Consider the following 21,317-nt stretch of genomic DNA (forward strand, 5'->3'; position numbering starts at 1 on the left):
CTAATCAGCATAACAAAAGGTGTTTCTTTCCCTACAAACCTTGTCTTGATAGAAATTACTGAAAATGAAGCAGAAGCAATTATCCACTCTCATAACGCACACTTAATCCCTATATTTTATTAAGAGCGGTTTTTATGATCCTGAAGCAATTAACTTAATCATTATTTAATTTTAGATTACTGAACTGGAGATTTACTTCAGAAACAAGCTCACTTTCCACATAATTTAGTCTCAGTAATTAGAGATGTACTTTACCCAGAGGTGGCTTGTTTAAAGCATGTTATCTAATTCCACAAGCCTTATGCCATGAAAGTTTCATGCAGAAATCTACAAAACAAACTTCAAAAAAAGAAAACCCCCAAAGAAACTCAGATTTACCAGACTGCAAACCTGTTTTTCCTTAAAAATAAAAAACTGAAGAAAAAACATTCTTCAAACATCTGCCCAAGTCAGATATATCACAAAAGCTAATATAAAGCATTTCTTTAACCCACCACTACTTTTAGCAAAGTTTAAAGCCATAAGAACAAAAAATACTCCTCTCACACAGATCACTTCATTTACAACTTATTTCAACCAGGATATAAGGCCTACAGGAAAATGTATGTGTCTGTTAGGATACCCAGCAGGTATCTGCCATAGGACGTAACCAGTACGAGATCATTCAGACACTTTAAGACCTCTGTGACAGTGTTATCAGAGGAACAAAAGTAAAGACCAGGCATGAAGGTTCATGCCATATATATTTACCCTGGATATCATACCATTTGAAAACTGCTCAATTCCAACCTACTTCAAGACAAATTTGTGTAAACATGTTGTTGAAACCAAGCCATACTAGGGAATGCCAGTTAGCCATTTAGCTAGCTACTACCCATCTAGCTCAGCTTTAGGTCTGTATACAGTTAACAGCATCCCTAGCTGCCAGTCCATCTGGGCTGGCACATCACCCAAGGCCAGTTTTATGTCAAAACACATTTGCTGTTTTTTGGAACAAAGGGTATCATCTTCCACCACCATTAGAGAGAAGGAAAACATGACTAGGCAAGCATTTTAAAAACATTCATGACTTTTTGCAACACTTCAACTTCAGAATTGTCCAACAAAACCACCACATGGAATTACTCAACACTCAATCAGAAGTCAACGATATTCAAACCAAAAGAATACTACCTTTATACATGCAGCTGATGTAGATTCATTTCAGGACTTCAGTGCCAGTACTTTTAGGATCTGATTTGACTTGCTATATACAAGACAGACTACAGAACTCTCAAACAGCACATAAGATTTCAGCGAAGACTAACAAAGAAGAGTAAGGACATGAAGCTACAAAGAGATCAGGATACAAGAAGTTTGCTGCAGGGAATTTACTCAAAATAAATATAAGGAAGTCTCAGCTATCTGGATTTTCAAACATTATTTAATACTTTTCCACATGGTATTACATTAAACATGCAAAGTTGGAGACGGGTAGAGGAACTGTGACAACGGTATGGATCCTGCCCAAAAGATACGGTGACAGACACCATGGGAAGAAAAAACTGCTGAGGCCTTGGAATTCACTAATGAAAACACTAAACAAAACCCAACAGTCAGTCTTCTGCTTCATTTTTAACTGATGTCTTGCATACAAAAAAGTCATTATGGCAGCTGATGACGAAGTTGGGAAGCAATTTGAACATGAAGGTGTATTGAGTTGTTACACAACAGGCACTATGGCCTTAAAGATTCAAGCCATAAGACTTGGATCAAAGTCACTAATTTACAATGCACGATCACATATATAAAATAAACAAGCCCCAGCTAGACACTGGAAGATGCTAAGTGCCTGGAGCAGAAGGGCCTGGATGTGCTAGTCCATCCTAGCACAAAATGGCTGTCAGTCACTGCTGAAATGCCGCTGTGGAAAACGCACGTGCAATCCCGAGAAGCATTTCCAACAGAGATAGGAAGTACAGGGAAGCACTAATGAGGCACTGCTAAAATCCCATCTGGAATACCGCACAAGGGAGGCTGCCCATGTTCAAAAAGGAGACACTAGAAACACAGGAGGCTGAAGGAGAATCTCTAGAATGTGTGGAGAACCGGCATGCACAGCAGAGGGATACAAGATGATTTCGGGGGATGCAACTGCTCCCTGTAAGACAGAGATAAAGATAACCACTAGGAAGGGAAATAAACCATTTGGGCCAAAAAAAGCTGCTGATACCAGAACACACAGGTATCAGCCGACAAGGAACATGTTTAGGCTGGAGCCTATGAGAACAGCAAAGCTCTGGGAGGAGCTTTTGGTGATAATAAACCGACAAGCTTAAGGAGGCCCTTGTTATGAGAAGGACATTATGACACACTACCTGCTTTCTGTAGCTCCAACCATGTTTGTAGATGTCCCAACTAAACATTCATTGAAGGTTCTATAAAATTATCACCAAAAGCAGCTGGTTCAGTTCTTAATGCTGGTGGAAGAAGGTGGTACATGGTACGTGAGTTACAGGGACAGGGCAGAAAGCTGATTTATAGGGGAAAGTGTAAATAGTTACCATAATCTTCCTGCATACCTAAAAGACAAACAAATAACTCCTAATTTAAAATAATAATGTCAGGCATTTTGTTTACATTAAAATCCTCACATGCAACTATGCAATAAAAAGTGTGCATTTAAAAAAGCTCAACTAGCCATGAACAGTATCTCATCCTACCTCCCAATATCCCACAAGAAAGAGATCTGTATAACCGATGCAACAGAGCATGCCACAGTTCAGCAAACTGCTCCTTGGAACAAGCACATTCTCTGGTTTTTAAGTAATTATTGAACACTTCCTTCATGTCCTGTCAAAGGGATCTTTGCCTTTTCACTGTCTGTGTGTAGAGTCTCTCATGCAGACATTTTACTAAAACTGGTAAAACTGAGATCCAAGTTCCCAGAATGAAACACTTCAACTGGTGAGAGAATAATTTCTGGTTTGATACTGAAGCGCAGTAGTGTTATGCAAGAGATTTAAAAGCCAGTTTCAGTCTGACACTGTTTATTGCACTGGTACCTGCACATGAGGTACTTGAGCTCTAAACAAAGAGAGAAGTTCTTCCCATTTAGGATCTTCCTCCTCCCCACTTTTTTAAAAAATAAATTAAAAAAGAAAATGTAAAATCATGAACTGGAAACTGCAAGCTGTACCAAATTGCTTTTCTCGTGTCTTCTAAGACTGAACAAAGATTTAGGCAGTACACTGAGGATAAGTACGTTAAAGTGCATATTTTTCCATTTCAAAAAAAGTCTCTCAATTAAATATAAATGCAAGTGCACGCACTTAAACACTTAAGCAGTTTCTCTCTTGCATAGTACCTTGCATTGAATTCAGTATGATAACCTCCAAAACCATGTTTCCATTAGCTACTTTGATACCACAGCTTCGAAAATATTCTCAGTGCTCCAACATTTAGGACATAGAAGACTAAAAAGTAGACACATACAACTCCATCTTCAGCATCATTTCACACAGGGAACATTTCATTCCTTCTTATCATTTTTTGTTTCTTTTTTTCCCTAATAATTTATTAAAACTACTGCAACCATTTTCTGGTCAGTTTTCTTCCTCACCATAGGAAGTATCAATGTCTTTGAATCTTCTGATTATTTGCTTGACCCACAGCTCAGTCCATTCCCTAAAGACCATCTTCCATATGATAATATCCCAATCTTGACAGAAGAATGGCAGTCAGGGAAAAAAAAAAAAAAAAAAAAAAAAAAAAGCTTGACAATATGTTTTTAATCACAAGTTAATTTTCTCCCTAGATGTTAAAACTGGTTTCATGGTAAACTCCTCTCAATGTCTTACAGAATCATACAGATATTAACAGAATAACTTCAGGAAATTACTTCCTGCCATCATCCCACTACTGTGACCATCATCTCTTAGAAAAAGAGAGCCCCTAAAAACTAAATGCTGCCCTAATAACTGGAAATTATTGACTCTGAAAGTGCTTTCAAAAAATAAGTCTTCACTCATAGTATGAAAAACTAGGTGAATGTCAATAAATTGTGACAAGTTTACAACAATCAATCAGAAGTGTTCCCTTCTCCCCCTCCCATAACACGTAACTGAACTGTGAACCTTCCTGCCATGGCTGTTAGAGGTGGCGTAAGTAGACTGAAAAGAGAGGAACTGGAATTGTTAATGAAATGGAAATTCAGAATATATGACAGAGCAAATACCAGTCACTGTGTTGACTGTAAAGCATTCATTGTAAGACAGACCTAGATGGACCAATGACAGACAGACTCTCTCCCTTTTCAAGACGGAAATCAGACATAAAGCAAACAAAGCATTTAATTTTCAATTGCAACTTGCAGCCGAACCCTTCAGTTTTGAGCTTCTGTCTGTAAAATGGGGAACAGATTATCAAGAATGAAGTGGACAAATCTATCTGTGGCCTCGCAACTCTGCAAAGTTCTCTGTTCATTCACTGAGAGAGAGTTTGAGCACCAGCAAAAGACCAGTTACATCTAAACCTGTCCATAGCCTTCTGTGGTGCCAGGGCTCTCTGATGGATAAATGCAAGTTCAGCTGTCGCTGCCTAAAACATTACTGCCCCCTCTTGTCCATCCCAGCCTTCCGCTAGTGATCACTGCTTCATAGCTAGAATGTTTCCATAGCCTGCACCTTAGCTGCTCCAATTCACAACTCAATGTGTTAGTTTAAAAAAAAATAAAGTAAAATAAGAGAGTCGTGGCAAGAACCCACCATCAGGGCTTTAAAGTCAGCAAACTCCACCAGAATTTTCCAGCTGTGAACTGCTGGGGCTGAAGCTGGGACCTGCACATGGTCCTTTCTGCAGTGCCAATGGTTGATAATATCTGGAGGATCAAGCTGCAAGATTTGCTAGACAATCCTGATCCAACTGGAAGAGGATAAATTATTCTTGGTTAAAGAAGCTATAATTCTGCTGATACCTGAGACCAGAAACCAAGTAAGTTCTCAGCAACTTAACTCAGGTGTCTGTATAGCACCACAGAGGTTTTCCAGAAAAAAAAAAAAAAATCACACTCCTATCTTCAAATGTAACATACAGAAGAGGAAACCATGACCACATGAAATGACGTAAGTGGGGAAAGCCACAGCTGACCTAAACAACTAGGGCAGAACATTTTTGAACCAAGGCAAGTGTGCCCTGTCCTGGGAAATGTTACCCCCAGTTACAGTCCAGACAGGTCTACTCCCAAGAAATCTAATAATTTATCTGCAATTTCTTAGAGACTAGTTACCTCTGAGGTTTTGACATGACTTACCCCTGACTAAAGGCCTAAATAAAAAACAGCATAAAAGAGTGAGAGGGGAATTTGAGTAGGCTCAGGCAAGGTTTCTGTATTTCCTTGTGTTTGAGAATGCTTGGGTTTTAGTTTGGTTTATTAAATTTGTGAATAAATCTGGAATGTTGATGCAAGCTCATCCGTGCTTTATAGAATTGCCTAAACTGACTTCAAGGAAGAACTAGGCTCTGAAAAAGGACCTTAATTATTTTTCTAAATGGCTACTAATTGTAAATATCATTTTTTCGTACTGCAATATATAATGTAAGTCTATTATGTTCAGAGTAATTCCAGTGATTTTGTTTTTCTTCTAAATACTGGAATATTCTTTTGCTTAGAATATGTCCATTATAGAAAATGTTCATGGCAATAGAAGAACACAGTTCTACCTAACACAGAGCTACATAAAGGACTGCCTTCACAGAAACGAGGATAGGTGCTATATTCAGCACTTAAATACTATAGATATCTGCTGTGGAGTCAGGAATTATCTGCAGGGTAAGAGATAAGCTTAATTTCCCTCCTTCTTTCAAATTTTCAAGTCTTAAAAAAAAACTAAACCAAAACAAAAACCAACCAACCACAAAACCAGCTGCAAACACCTTTCACTGATTTCCTCTAGCTGACCTTCGTAACAGCACTTTCCTTTCACTACAGTGGTCCTCTGCCACCTTCATCCACTGCCCTGCCCCAAACCCTGGGGCTGAGGGTCCCCACACTGCACTCTGGGGAAAGCCTCCATTGTGCAACCAGGCTGTGCAAGCTTTTCTCCCATTGCTCTGACTTTTTCTTTGGTGTGCAACAGATTTAGAGACAGCTTTTAGAGCTGTAGGTCTTTAAATGGCCTTCAGTCTGGAGGGGGGGTGGGGGGGAGAATCCCCAAACACAGTTCTTCATAATTACTCACTAACGAGAAGCAATTGATCATTAACTTTAATGCTCTGGTCTTCCAGAGCAGACTTTCCAGGTACTCCAAATTAATCATTTTCTTAGGAATTCATAGATAAAGTTAATAGGAAGGAGTTACCTCGTGGGATTTGAGAACTGCAGCAAGTCTTTGGCAGAAATACCTTTCTTTTACCAGCTTTGAATCTGTAAGGTTCCAAAATGAAAGCTTGTAGGTGAAGTGTTAGTCACATCAGCATTAAAACTCCCAGGAACCTGTATGCGCCCAGCACGCCAAACTCACATCATCTCTTTGCGCTCACACGCCCTTTTCCTGTCCACATTAACTCCCTTTTAGCAAGAGACTGCGACCAGGGTCATGAGTCAAGCAGGCTTGACTAAAAATATTCTCCAGCACTGGCCCTCATCTGCCTCACTGATGTGCACCTCATCCTCTGCCTTGATGCTGGATGCCCTTCAAGCTTCCAAGCTGTTTGCGAAGCACCTACTGCTACCAGTGCTATCTGCCACCAGTAAAACTCAGGAGAAAGCCACCTCCTAGCACTGGGCTCAAACCTGCATAGCAGCTGCTTGTACCGGAGGGATCCTCCTCCTCAGTAGTTATATTATTCCCCTTGGTTAGACTAAACTAACTACACGTATCTCTGTTTATTCACTACTCATAATTCAAATACAAGTGAAATTAAAAGGATCTAGAATGACAACCTAGTTAAGAACTTTAATGAACATGAATAGCATTTTAGAAATAGAGTCTATTATAAAGCACTTGAACTAATTAAAAGTTTACTCCCTAACCAAAAGCTTAGCAACCTGCATTAAGAAAGTAAAAGCCTTTTAAAGTTTTAAAATACTGAGCTGCTGCAGGTGAGATCTGAACAGATAACAGTGAAACTAGCTGTATTTGCTATCATATCTCATTCAGTAGCTCTAATAAGGAAAGAAGAGTTAAATACACCTATATCCCGAGAAAAAAAATATTATTCTTTGTTATGGGTGAAGCCATTTCGTAGTGAACAAGGTGATAATTTTGGATGTATCAGCTCTTTAGGATCTTAGAAAAACACAGATATGCATACTCCTTTCCAAGGAACAGTGGCTAACAATAATATTAAAAAAAAAAAAAAAAGACAAAAAACAACAACAAAACAACCAAACAAACAAAAAAAAAAAAAAAACACAAACAAACCACCGATCTTCAGCAGAGCTAACAGCTGAAGCAAAGAAGGCCTACCTATCTTCTCCAGGAGAACCTGTGCACTGAACCTTTGAAGTAATGTGTTTTTTTCCCCTTATTTACACATGGAAAGTTTTTTACTACCATCTTAATAGCATTTTTAATTAAACAGAAATAGTAATAAATAATATATTTCCAGAAGCCTGATGAAGCTTGAGCTAATTGTAATCTAAAATAATGGTGTAATTCCTAAGAGGATGCACTATCTTTACATCATCCTAGCTTGGCCTTGGTTAAAACGCAGCAAGAGAGTAAATAACGTTAGCAGAGAAAAAAAACCCAAGTCAAACAGAAGGGCACACAGCTGAGGAGACAGAAAATACTTACAACCGAAGGGTGACACGGCATGGATGTTTTATTAACCTGGCAGGAGTCCAGCCAACAACCCTGCCAACGGGCTCTCGGCCGCTCCACCTGGGACAGGCGGAGAACGCCTCACCGGGCCGCTCTCGCTCACGCCAGCCCGGGGCTGGCACGGCGGCAGCAGGGCCCCAGCTCACCCCAGCCCGGCGTGACTGGGGCAGGTGCCGGCTATTTTTATGTCTCAACTGCAATTTACATCTGACCTGTTATTAAGTTCAAAGGGGGAAGCAGCCGCAGCAACGCCACCGGGAAAGCGAAGCGATGCACTCCTGGCTCATGGGTGGAGAAAGCCATGGCTGGGAGTGGGGCATGAGGTCGGGGCCCCAAAATGCCCGGTAGGAATGGTCTGCTCCAACTGCCATAAACCAGCGGCTGCCTGATGCTGCACAACCTGTAAGATGCCAGAAGGCCCTGACCCCTTCCTCCCCACGCATCACACAACCCACTTCAGACAGCACCAGAGTGTGGGTAGCGCGCACTCACTTGGGCCGATCGCGGCGCTTCTGGATACTGAAATGTGTGCGCAGTTTGTAAATAAAGGAGTGTGGCACTGAATTAATAGAAGTTCTGCATGATAGGGCACTGGAGTAATAGCCTAATCTTCAACTCATTTAAACGTGTTAACTGATTCACCAGTCCATTCTCACACCACAGATCTCAGTTGGATCTCTATTTGGAACGTCAACAAATAGCCAACTATGCACAAGGAATCATGCCCACAGCAGATCATCTGCAAACTGAGAATTACTTCAAAATCCATTTCAAGTAAATCATTCTCCCACTATGAAAATCTCAGTTTCTAAGATTAGAGATCTTTTGGAAGATTATTCATCCCCTCTTCTCTCACTTAAAGGGATGCCAGATTTACTATATCTTGGACTGTAACTGAAGCCATTCCATACAAGCAGCTTTCCTATCATGGGACCATCTTTTCAGTGAGATCCATTGTGTATCTCAGGGTTTTATATCTTTTAATATCTCAGGTATTTAATATCTTTTTTTCCCATATAAACCCAAGAGATGGGCAGTCTTCTCTGATATTGTAAATGCCCAGCTTCTACAACTGCAGTAATTAAACCAACTTCTCATTCCATTATCCACATCAAGTCTCTTCCTCGGCATCTGCTCTATATCCACATTGCAATCTTATGTCAAACCAAGATAAACTATTTTCTAAGATCAGCTGACTTGTCTCCTTCAAAATCACTGCAGCCAAAATGATTCTGAGCATATATGAAGCATCTTGCTAAATATCCAAAAGGTCTCTTTTAAAGAAAAAAAAAGTAGACGTCAATGCAAGTGGTTATTTTTAGCACCTGAGTTGTTCTATATTTATTCCTTTATGTCTATCTAAAAAAACCCACATGTTCTCTGATGAAACATTACCAGAAAATATATTCTACTGGAAAGTCTGCTTTATGAATCCTAGCTCCATGAGCACTGCAATAAGTACATCACACCACCAATTCAACCATACAAGTCTAAAGGTTATGAGTGTACACAGAAGACTTTCCTCTGTTTCAGAGGTGCTTAAAAAAAAAAAAAAAAAAAAAAAAACAACAACAACAACAAAAAAACAGAACAAAACCCAAACCAACCAACCTAGAAAGCAAATTCCTCAGCTTTTTGTTATTCTGCTTAGATGCAACACTCCAGACTCATGCTTAAAAACTGACAACTTTAAGTATTTCTAATTGTCTGACCCACCAAAAAAAAGCAACCTCAAGATACCCTGTGGGTTAGCTGTTAAAATCAAAACAAACCCACCACCCTCAACCCCAGGACACACCATACTTCAACAAAACCTCAAGTCAGCAGCAACAGCAGCAGCTCAGATCAATCAAATATTCAGGCAAAAAATGACCTCTCTCTTCCTTATTCTCTTTCCTTGTATCTGTCACATTCTTGCCCTGAAGACTCTTGCCCCATTACCTCCAACGTATTTACCCCAATAACCTTGTGCCTCTGATCTTATGCAAATTATCTGACGATTTATTTTCAAGGACAGGATACAGATTATCAAAGGTGTGGGTTATCTGTGTGGGAAGAAATACGTCAGATAGACATGAAAAGCAGAACTGTGCCAAGGAAGCTTCTCCTAGTTGAAGTAAAGTTTCATTTAAAAAGAAGGAGAAAGTAGTTTAAGTCAGGGTCTTATATCCACAAAATTAGGAAGAAAACTTGTATTTTGAAGCTAACCGTATTCCAGTTTCCTGCTTTAGAAAGATACCTGTTATCTACCCCCAGTTATTTTAGATTTTTGCGTTATGCTAGATCTCCTAACATACTCCCGAAAACAGTAAGAGTTGGGGTAGGGATGAGGAAAGATAATACGTACCTATGTATATAAACTTGAAACTTTTCTCTCCTCTGACCTTGAAGGACTCTGTCGTGCTTCCAGGTATTCCCTACCTACAAGACAGACACGTCTCGTCACTCAGGTGTAGCATCCCAAGTATTTTTCCAACTGGCATTACCTACACATTGACAGCTCTCCAATCCCACAGTGAACAACAGATAGTTGAAGGACTCCACAGTACGAAACTAAACCAGAAACATCTCAGCACACACACGGATATCTGATGAGTAAGTCTGGTCAGCGGCAGGTTATTACTACTTTCACATAGTGCAAATCACCTGAGTCTGCAACTTGTCACAAGGTAGGAGTATGGCTTTTCAAAAAAAGATATGCTTTCCAAGTTAAAAATGTCATTCCTCAATCACTTCAGTCTCAGCCTGACCCTTGTATATTTGTCTTTGAAGACCTTGCACTGCATCACTACTGCAGTATGGAAGCCAGCAAGACTTCAGGCTAATTTTATGCTATTTTAAAACAAGCAGCTGCGAAGGATTTTAACTGAGCAAACCCACCTAACTCTCCTATCCAGTTTTGAAATATGCTTTCCCTGCTGACTAAAATGCTTCCCATGCAGCTGTGATTTCATTTTAGTCTTCTGTAGAAAACTAAAGACAAGGAAAATAGCTAGTTTGAACCCAAGAATCCTCTCCTCATAGCCACATTAACAAAAAAAAAAAAAAAAAAGTAATTTTCTGTTGCCAGCTCCTCTCTACTACCAAAAAATTGTTTCTTTATCATTGTAAAGTACCCCAAAGCAAGGCAACAGAAGCATACAAAAACCTTAGAAAGAGAGAAATCAAATTATGTATATCCTCTCTGGTTATTAAAACAAAACAAAAAAATACATACACTAACCAAAATAAAGTTCTCATTTGCTTAAGAGAAGTAGATTTGTGGGAGCAGGGACAGCATATCTAATTTATTCTTATTCCTAGATTAAAAGCCATTGAGTTCATATGACAATTCTTTTATAGACAATTTGTCTACCTTTTGTGAATTGGATAATCCCTTTCTCAAAATGGATTAAATTTCAGAATAAGCATGTCAAGAAAAGTTTGTCCAGAAACACGCACTGTGAATGAATTGGGTTTTGCCTCTGGCAAGCTTCCCCTACATTACTTAATGCCCAAATTAAGCTGGTTTATAGCTTTTGTTAGTACTTTGGTGTCAAATTGACCCCATATAAACTGCGCACTGAAAGGCCAATATGCAGCTAGGCATAACCCATTTGTAATTACAGACACAGTAATTGTGTGCTCTGATGTGCTTCCCTGAGCAGAACCATGCAGACATCCTGCAGATATGAGCTGGCTCCTTAACGTGAGCCACGAATACAAGACTCAGAAGGACACATCCAAACAACCAACCAAGGTGGTTACTCCGAGGACAGCCATGCTGTAATCAAGAGCACGAGCCACAAAAATAGCTTCTTTCAGAGGAATTAAAACTGCAACAAGACCTCCAGCACCTGCCCCAGCTATGAGAAGCTGTAAAAGGTAATAAGGGAAGTCTAGCAAGAATGCCACTGAGTCCTAGCCATAACCAGCATCAAAGGCACCAGAGAAGCCACGGACTCAGCTGACCTGAAATAGCACATTAATCCAGAGCACCAGTCTGCTTTTAAAAGGAATGCCCTATTGCTCCAGCAACTTGGATCACAGGATGATTTTGGTCTGCACAAGCCAGATTCCCTTTGGATGAAACCAAATCAGAAGATCCACCCAGAGTGTCACTCTAAACCCTGCTGGTGACACAAGCATCCAAAGCAATAGGCAGGCTGCACCTCTGCAAAGCTCTCCAGCATGCCCCAAGCAGTAGGAGACTCTTTAACTGTCATGAATTTATGCAATACCTGGAATACATCATGCTAAACAAAGGACTAAGTAGCACGCTTGGCACTTTTGAAAGTAATGTACTTTTGTATTTGATGTTAACCACCAGCTCTCAATTCTTTGTGATCCACTTTGCCTTCTACTGGGGCCTCTCCTGCCTCTGTGCAGTTTCTTTTTCCTCAATACCTGCCGTGCCTTCTGTTGCCTTCCTCACCATTGCTGAATGCCATCACTACTTTCAGATTTGTTTTGTGCTGTACTCCTCCCAAATGCCCTTTCCCATGGCAAAAATCAATCTCCTTCATGCCTACAGAAGCACAGCGGCACCTGGAGTCACATGGAAACCCCGCCACTCATCAAGCAATGCTGAAAGGGGGACAAGGCTTCTCCAGCGGCAAGAGGCTAACCAACAAGGGAGCAAAACTGCTGAATTGCAGGTGCAAGAGGACTGGTGACAAGTGTCAAAGGGATGAAGGTTGTCTTCTCGAAGGCCACAAAACATGGGGGCAACATGGCAGGCATACCCTTGCCACAAACTTCTTCAAACAGATCTTGGGGCACATCATCAACCCTACCCCTTACCAGAAGATGTGCATGCACTGGGGCCATGCTCATGGCACAGCAGATACTCTAAGATAGCACAGTCTCTATGCTTCCCATTCCCAGACCCTGCAGGTAACTCCTATGAAGGAACATCAACGTTCGGGGAATGGACCCTTCCCTTTGTCCATTCTCCCATGGCCAACACGAGCAACGTCCCACATTAACACCTCTGATTCCAACCCAGGTAAGTGAATTGCTTTTCTATGTCTGTTGCTAGGGAAGAAGGTTGTGTCCACATGAGTCTTCAAGCTGAATTACAGTGCACTGATCTTGGGTCTGCAAAGAGCCAAACAAACATCAGCAGTCTGACTTGGAAGGCTGTCATGCCTTCGACAGCAATTCCATAAAGGCAAAAGATTGCTGTTGCTCATAGCACAGCAAGCAGCTAAACTAGAAAGCGTCTCTCCACTCCTTGCCCTGCACAAGAGCCTTGCTCAGTCCTGCTGACCAAGCACACCTGCACACAGCATATTCTGCTAACACAGCTCACAAAGGCCCTGACTATGACCCCCTCCTTCCCCAGCATAGCAGCACAGCCCCAGAACACACAAGCTTAGGTGACCCCTTGATCCAGGTGGACCACTGTGTGGCACAGAGCACATTCACAACAGTTACTGATAGGTTGCCCTCAAATGCCACCAGAGAATCCCAATCAGTTCTCCCTTCAGTGCAGGCCAGCAAAAAAAAACACCCCCAGGGATCAACAGTTTTGGGCAAGCCTTTTTCCCTTCTTTTCGTTCTCTGCCTCTCCCCTTCCCCCTACTCTCCCTCATGCTTCTCTGCCTTCCCCTGCTGCAAATTTGAGCAGGTCACAGGACAGATTCCTGCACTTCAGCACTGCCATAGCAAAGAGGTAATTACCATGTGTGGTAGGATAGATACCGTATGCAGAGGTCAACTTCACCTGACCTTTACAGGAGGAGCAAAACCAGGCCTATCAGTTTATACTGCCTTCTATCTCCTGCTGCTGTCCCCACTATGCTGACAAAATCTGTCTTTACAAACCTGGGGAAACTAGTCAGAGCCTTGCATTATATCCATACAGCAAGGACCAAACTGTTTGTCCTCTCCTACATAAGGTCCTCTGATGTAGAAGAGGTCTCAGAGGCAAAGACAGCCCCTATTCAACAACCCCAGGCATCTTATTCTGAAGTTTCTGCAGGCAGGGGGACAATGTACGCAGCAGCAGGCCAACCCACTCCAGCACCTCTAGTCTGAGGGGGTATTTATGAGGGGAGGAGAAGAGAAGAGAGGAGGGAGACAGACTCTGGGTTGGCACAGGGACTCAAAGCATATCCAACAAAGGGGTTTGGTTCAGATCAGTGCCAGATGGACAAGAGAGCCTGACGAGGTGGCAGCTCCTGCAGTATCCTTCATCTCCATCCAGAATCCCCACTTCATACTCAGAGACACCAGCAGGTACAGCAGTACAGGAGTGAGGGAAAGGCCCTAGTGACAGCTGACACATCACCCCCAATCCACATAGCTTCTACTTAAGTATTTAAGTTGGGCCAAGACGACACAGCATAACAACAGACACCATATAGTGATGGCTGACAAGACTTCTGTTATCACAACTCTAGAATACGTCTCTGCCCTTCTAGTTAATGTTAATAAAAATAATCCCCCCCACAGACACACTTGGGATATGGGACACCTGTGTGTTTTTTTATATTCCTTGGCTATCCTCATCCTAAAAACTCTAGGCACCACTGCCTTCCCTCACCAACCTTTTCCCTTGAGATGGCAGCAGCTAATACAGATCTCACCAAACTTTCCTTCCCTTCCCCACTCCAGCAAAGTAGAGAGACACTCCTCCTCAAGCCCACTCCCCTTCCTCTGAATGGCAAATCACTGTCAGATGAGGTCTCCTCAAAGGAACAAAACAGCAGACACAGGCACAAACCTGGACACAAGGAAGCCCCAAAGGGTTGGAGGCCCAGCAAAAATGCTGTCACACCTAATCAAAAGGGACAAAAAGGGGTGGTTGATTTGAGTGCCACCAGGAACAGAGCGCACGTGTGCATGCACAGGCATGCAAACATGGGGACGGCAGGTTAAGCAGATCCAGATTCCATCGGGAATCCTTGCTTTTTATTCAGCACAAACATGTTCACACACTAAGTCATGGAACATAGTTTCATTCCCCAGTTCCACTTTGTCTGCTCCCAGCCACTGATCACAGTGGTTTTCCTCTGTGATGTGTCCTAGGTGAGTGCCACGCTGGGTGCTCCAACTTTTTGAAGCAGATGAGGGAGGCTGAAATTATAGCTTCAAGAAAGGTTCACCCACATCCTCAGTGTCCACAGCTGCCACCTGTGACTCTGAGGGCACTGGATATATCTGTGTCTCACTTTTTGTGCGGGCAGAAGCAGGCAGCAAGTTCCACCTCAGTAAGGCAAGTAAGGCCTGGAAATACCCCTCCATAGCCCAAAGCCGGCAGGACTAACAAAGGTCTGCCCCCATTGTTTACTTAACAGTGCTCCTGGGCCAGGCACCAGGCTGGAATCAATACTGCTCACACTGCCTGGGGATCCAGAGAGGGCAAAGACCCAGGTTATCCCACTACATGGAGGTAAAAGGTTTGGAAGATAGCCTTGGAAACCTTAATCATAACAACACCCAGACCAGACTTGCTCACCCCACATCAGCTCACCACTAGTGGTAGGATCTGAGGGTCACGAGACTTTACAGATGACAGTCACTCTTTTGCACAAGGTCTGGGCTGCTAAAATTTCATCTGGTGACAGCAAAGATGCTGTACCATCTGACGGCAAAAGGCCTTGACTGTGCCTCTTCACACACAAAAGCTCTGTGCCCAATGCCAGCCATTTCATGTCTCCAGAGCAATGGTATCCTACTGGACCAAGCTTCTCCACCAAGGCCAGAGAAAAAGCAGTTGCACAGCTTTAGAGAATGCTCTTACTTCTTCCTTCTTCCCCAAACAACAGGATGTCCAGAAAGGTGCAAGTCTGATCTTTTGTGTGTGCTCCTGGAGCAGTTGATGGTGAAAAACATCCATCTCCTCTGACATCACTAATCTCAGGAGTCAATAGGGGATCCAGGCAGCTGGTTGCCTAAGTCACTTGAGCAAGCAGGAAGAGAAATAAAGTTTGTTCCCACAAAAGGCATACAGAGATACTACTGACAGGGCAATGACATGCTAACATCATTCCTGTGAAACGGGTAAGAGGACAATTTGACACCTCCTGGAGCAACAGCCCAAAGAGCGGGACAGCTTTCCCTCAGAGAGCTCTGCAGCATATGCACAGGGAGGATGGTCAGTCTGGGGAGTAGGCTAACTCGTATTCAAAGAACATTAAGTGGACAAAGCAAGTAAAACTGAAATTTTATTTCCTGGTCTGTTCCTACTGCACTGCACATGCGGTTAACACAGACATGGCCAGCCAGGACTCCCCTGGCAAAGAGACTCTCTCTCCCCTGTAGAGGCGAATCCACAGAGAGCAGCTCCAAAATCCCAGCCAAAGCCCAGCACTGGCATTGCAGCAGAGATAACTTCTGCTAAAAAGCAGTACGAATATTATGTGCCATACTGCAGTAAAGTTCTGTTGCTTGGGGTTTTTGTTTGTCTTAATAAACTGTTGCTTCAAGTATCTGATGAACAGGTGCCTTTTCAATCTCCCAACAATATGTACTTTTGTTATTCTGGTTACAGTCACCACAAGTACTAGAAAAAAACGGAGTAGCATGTTTATTTGAACAACTGATCAGGACAGAAGAGCATGCCATATGGTCCTTTGATTTCCAGTTTGAGCAGTATCCCGAATCTGAACATTTCACATGCCTGTATTTTCCCCCTTCCTCCTTCAAACATGACATTCAAAAACCCAGAGGTTATCAAACACAGAGTTAACATTAATGAGCCTCTCAATCTGAGTCCCATGGGCTCAGGGCAAATTGCTGTAGAAGCATATTTCTTCTTCAGTAGACTTTGTGCTGATTCACAAGCCACATGAAAACAGTATGACTATTTTGGCACGCACCCCGCCAGGCAATGCAGCCACTGCTACCTGAGGCACTACTCTCTTTTAGCATCAGTCTAGCTGTAAAGGCCAGAAGGGTGAGCTTGGTCCAAAATAAGTCAGGGGGCAAGCCAGCAGCTAAGCAGGGGGATGACAAGGGCTGCAGTCCTTATGATCATTTTTCAGACCATTTTTTACGGATTTGCCCTCTTGGGTCCCGCAGCACTTAAAGCACTCCAGCAAGCAATGAGTGCTTTGACTATCAACCCACTTCACAAACGTGGCCCCTTTCCACCCCGCTGTGAACCATCACCAGCTTCCCACACGAGGATGTGGCTAGACATGCACAGATGATGTCTACTATCCTGGCCCTTCTTGTCCTCCACGATTCTGGATGTGTATCTAAATCCTATATAAAGGGGATATCAAAGGATAGAGGGAATGTTTCCTCACACCCAGGCTCATCCTGACATGATAAGATTATAAGGGATCACCAAAGGTGAGAGAGGTGGAGAGTAGTATTTTACCAAGGGGGGGAAAAATCCCAAATCTTTATCATTATTTCTAGAGACAGAAATAGAACAAGAAATTACGGAAAAATTATTCGAGTGCTTGCCCAGCTTCTGCACTAGATGTTCATGCTGACCTATCCTTCCAACCAAAAGCATTTATCAGCCACTGAAACCTGAGAGATATCAGATCTCACACACACGCAACATTATCACCACCTAGATGTAAATCCTCTGGCAAACCTCAGTGTTTGATCCCCAAAGAGAGAAGAAACAGCTGCAGAACAAACAGAAAAAGTCTCTTTATCAGGCAGTTTGCTTCTCTTCTAGGGGTTTGAGTAGCAGACAACAGGTAACAGCCAAACTGGGGGTCAAGGACAAAAGGAACCAAAAAGGTCAATGTAGGGAATGGACTAAGCAGATCTGGCAGCTGCTTACAAAAGGGGACAGAACTGGCTCTACCTCCAAATGGACCCTCAGAAATGCTGAGAATAAATCCTGACCAGAGCTGTACACTGATACCTTAGTATCATCCATTCCTGTTCATGTTTGGACAATACTCTGAAGCCTGGGGAAGGGACTAATTTGAGCACAACTAATGACTGGGCAGATGAATCAGCTCACCAATGTGCATTCTCCTTAGGGAGAGGAGAGAACTGGCAGAGGACAATGCTGCAGAAGATAGCAATACAAGGAAACAGCTGCTGAATTTCATGCAGGAGTAGCCCATCATTTGGAAAACATTTTGGTGCAGTGTTCTTGGCCAAACCCATCATCCTCCAGCCAAGCACGTCCTACAGCATGTAAGGAACATGCATGTTCCCTTAGGAAATCCACAGGATTTTCAACTCCAAAATGCTAGAACAGCAAAACCCAAGGCTTTTGCTACTATACATGCAAGTAACAGCAAGATAGAAAACATTCTCTATCCTTTGGCAAAGATCAAGGACAACTCATATCAACACAGTCCTCTCAAGGATAGTATTAATCATGTGCATCAAGCAATGTGCTGGTGACATATATACATCTGTATTTCTTGAAACCGATACTAGTTTGAGGATAGGTTTTGCAGCAGCTTGAGGTCCACTGGCTTAAAGTCTGTACTGCTAACTTCACTCAGTAACCTTCTATAAGATTAAATGCAAGAAGAACTTCAAGTGTTTTACAGAAGATTACTTTATAAAAACATTTAAAAGCCCTCAGACTAAAATAGGAGTGCAAAGCCCCAGGTAGGGCCACTATGAAGTCCAATGGACTTGCTGTAATTTGCAGAAGCAGTCTTCCTGCCTCTTCAGTGTGTTGCAGAGGTTACAGCACCTCTTCTGCTAAATGAAGCTTTTACCTTTCCCACTTCCCTCACAGATGAGCTCAAGCACCCAAAAAACAGCCCTCAAGACTGCAGCACAAAGCCTTGACATGAACGCTTTCCCCACAAGTCTGCCAGGCTGCCACCTGCTTAAAAAAAAATAGCAAGCAAGCCATTGCCTAGAGCAACCATAGGAAAAACGTATTTCTTCAGAATTCTTTTCTCGTTGATGAAGACGCTGGAATGAGTTTAAGGATCCTGACATTAAGCTAGCGAATTTCCAGAAAGATTAAGGCCAATTCTCTACTGACACACCAGAAAGCCTGGTTGGGAAAGGGAAGGCTCAAGGCTAATGGCTTTATCAGTGACCCCAAGACACTCTTGGAGACACTGCTGCACTAATGCCCTTCAGCATACTGCCAGGCAGCTCTTTACACCAAAAGTGGCCGCTGTACTGGGAAGCAATGGATCAGAAGCAGCAATACACAGCAATTTCCCAGGCAGCAATGGCTGCACAGAGAGCCAGGCAGAAGGAAACTATCACACCCGTGTACTCCTGCACAGAGCTCCGCTGGACCAGCACCACCGCTGCCAACCTGACCTTCAGCACGCAGGGGCTCCGGTCCCACCTGCAGCCACCACAGCTATCTCTCCCGATCAGGCTGTGCTCATTTCCATATGCAAAAACATCTCCAGGAGAGACTGCTGCAGGTAAGGGCATCCAAAAGCAGCAGCTCAATTTCTGCCTCCACCCAGATCAGCTGAGCAGCCACAGCAGCTGAACAGCCTGAGCAATCAGGCCGCACAATCACACACACACATGCTGCAGCTTAAATATCTTAATGATCCTCAGGATTGTGCCACCAAGCAATGGGTCCACCTTGCTGTCTGACAGCAACCCAAAAACAGGAATGGAAAGAAGAGTCACAGGAACCAGCATTTGAGCTCACACTTGCAAAATTCTGACAGACTTACGAAAGCTTCCTACAACACACTGGAAAGTGAATCTCACAGCACAGAGCCCAAACAGCAGGTAAGGGAGAGCCCACCACTTGGTAATCTTGCAAAACCAAGCTTCCATGCAAGTGTGTTGATTCAAAGAGAGGTAGGTCAAAGCCATCAGGTGGACACGTTCTGGATTATTTCACTTTTATGACAAATTTTATGCAAATACATGCCTAAACCAGGAATATTTATGTGGAACAAGCCCTTATCTAAAATATATTATCAGTAGTTCATATGAAAATCTACCACCACTATTAAAAAAAAAAAAAAAAAAAAAACCTGCACCAGCTGAATTCTTTATTCATCACACAAGATAAAGCTCCCAGGTGCTCTTGCCTGCAAGAGAAAGTTTGATAAACACTGCTCTCAAACTGGCTTTTTTCAGTTACAAAGATTTGATCAGCATCCTCCTGCCCCTCCATCCAGGTCACAGATCAGTTACATTAGACCCATAATAAAAGGTACAAACCAGCTTCAGCTTTGATGGTCTTTATTTCCAAGCTGCCTTAATGGGACAGACAAATCTTATGGAACAAAATGGCATTTCACATTTTTGTTGAATAAAATACTAGTTTACTGCTGGACTACTGCAGTCTTTCCACCTGCAACATTTTCAATGACTGGTAATATCCCACCTCCAGGACTGATGTACTCTCCATGCAAAGAACCACATAATGAAAAATTACAACCATGAATGTACATATGCTCCAAGGGCTTTTCACATAATACAATTTATTCCACCAAGCAATTTTAGACTTTGAGGAACAAAAGTGGGTTTGTATTCCTATCTCAGACTGATAGATCCTCTCCTTTCTTTGAAAAGTAAATAAAACCTGCTCTTGATTCTGTCAGCACAGAGATAAGGATCTAACTTAAGCAAGAACTGCAAGTAACCTGACCTTTTAATTTTTCCTAATGCTTCACATGTGTCCCATCAGCGGCATACTAAAGTTTTACTTATTTGTTCTTTTTCTGCACAGCAGAAAAGAGCTCTCAGTCTGTGTGAAAGATAATGCCTCGGGTGCTCCCTACGGGCCTCTTATTTATTGTTCACTGTAACTTCTTTCTCCTGCTGGCAACTGGAGACTCATTCACCAGATTTCCATGATGACAGGTATAAGAAAAAACAAGCACATATCTTCTATTGCATCTCTGGACATCTGCTCTGAAAGAGTTTTCTGTTCTTGTGTGCTGTTATTTGAATACATGAATGACCTTTCCAAGGCAAGCGACAGTTTTCCCCAGAACAGGCTTAGTCTGTCAAACTGAAGGGTAAGAAAAAAACCCACTTGCTCTCCTCAAGTATATTCCAGTGCTACCTTTGTGAATTGAGAAATCAACAGCCTCCATGACTTCAAACCCTGCAAATTATAACGTTTAAAGCAAACGGGGCCTTACTGTTGTAGTACAAGTAAAACTACTACACTCTGACAATCTATCAAGATTTTAATAATATCGAGTCCTGTGTATGAGCCTTGTTGTCTTTTTTCACTGTTTTTCTTCCAGGTGACCAGAAGGACTACTTTCCCCACAAAGGCCTTGACAGGTACCTGGAAAAGGAAAGAGGTAGGTTTTTTTTAATTCTAAATACTGAGCCACTGAAAACAAGGGGAGGGCTCTACATACATAGTTTATTCCCGAGCCTGGTGAGCCTCATGACATTGGATCATTGCTTCCTCCAAAGCCAGCCTGAAGAGTAGAACCATACTAACAGTCTTCCAGTATCTGCTCAATGACTTTAAAACTGGTCAGTCCTCCTACCCAAAAGGTATAAAAATTAGGTCCTGAAGAAATGGTGAAGAGGAAAATATGCACATTATCAGAAGCTGGGACAGTCCTTGAGTGAGGGGAAGAAAAGCGGGTAAAGAAAATTCCACACGAGTGTCAGGAAAAGAAACAAGAGTGA

General features: G+C 42.5%; 1 protein-coding gene across 2 annotated transcripts in view; it reads right to left on the bottom strand.

Moving 5' to 3' along the window:
- Positions 1-21,317, bottom strand: part of AGPAT3 (1-acylglycerol-3-phosphate O-acyltransferase 3) — a 97,257-nt gene that overhangs the window by 55,824 nt on the left and 20,116 nt on the right. The window contains exon 2 of one of the 2 annotated variants that reach the window (XM_042788598.1): positions 10,153-10,226. The exons of the other annotated variant lie outside the window; for it this stretch is intronic. The gene's annotated coding sequence lies outside the window, so the exon portion shown is untranslated. The remainder of the gene's footprint in view (positions 1-10,152; positions 10,227-21,317) is intronic. 2 annotated transcript variants of the gene reach the window in all.

Source organism: Tyto alba, unplaced genomic scaffold (genome assembly GCF_018691265.1).
Source record: "Tyto alba isolate M040663 unplaced genomic scaffold, T.alba_DEE_v4.0 Super-Scaffold_14, whole genome shotgun sequence".
Lineage (NCBI taxonomy): Eukaryota > Metazoa > Chordata > Aves > Strigiformes > Tytonidae > Tyto > Tyto alba.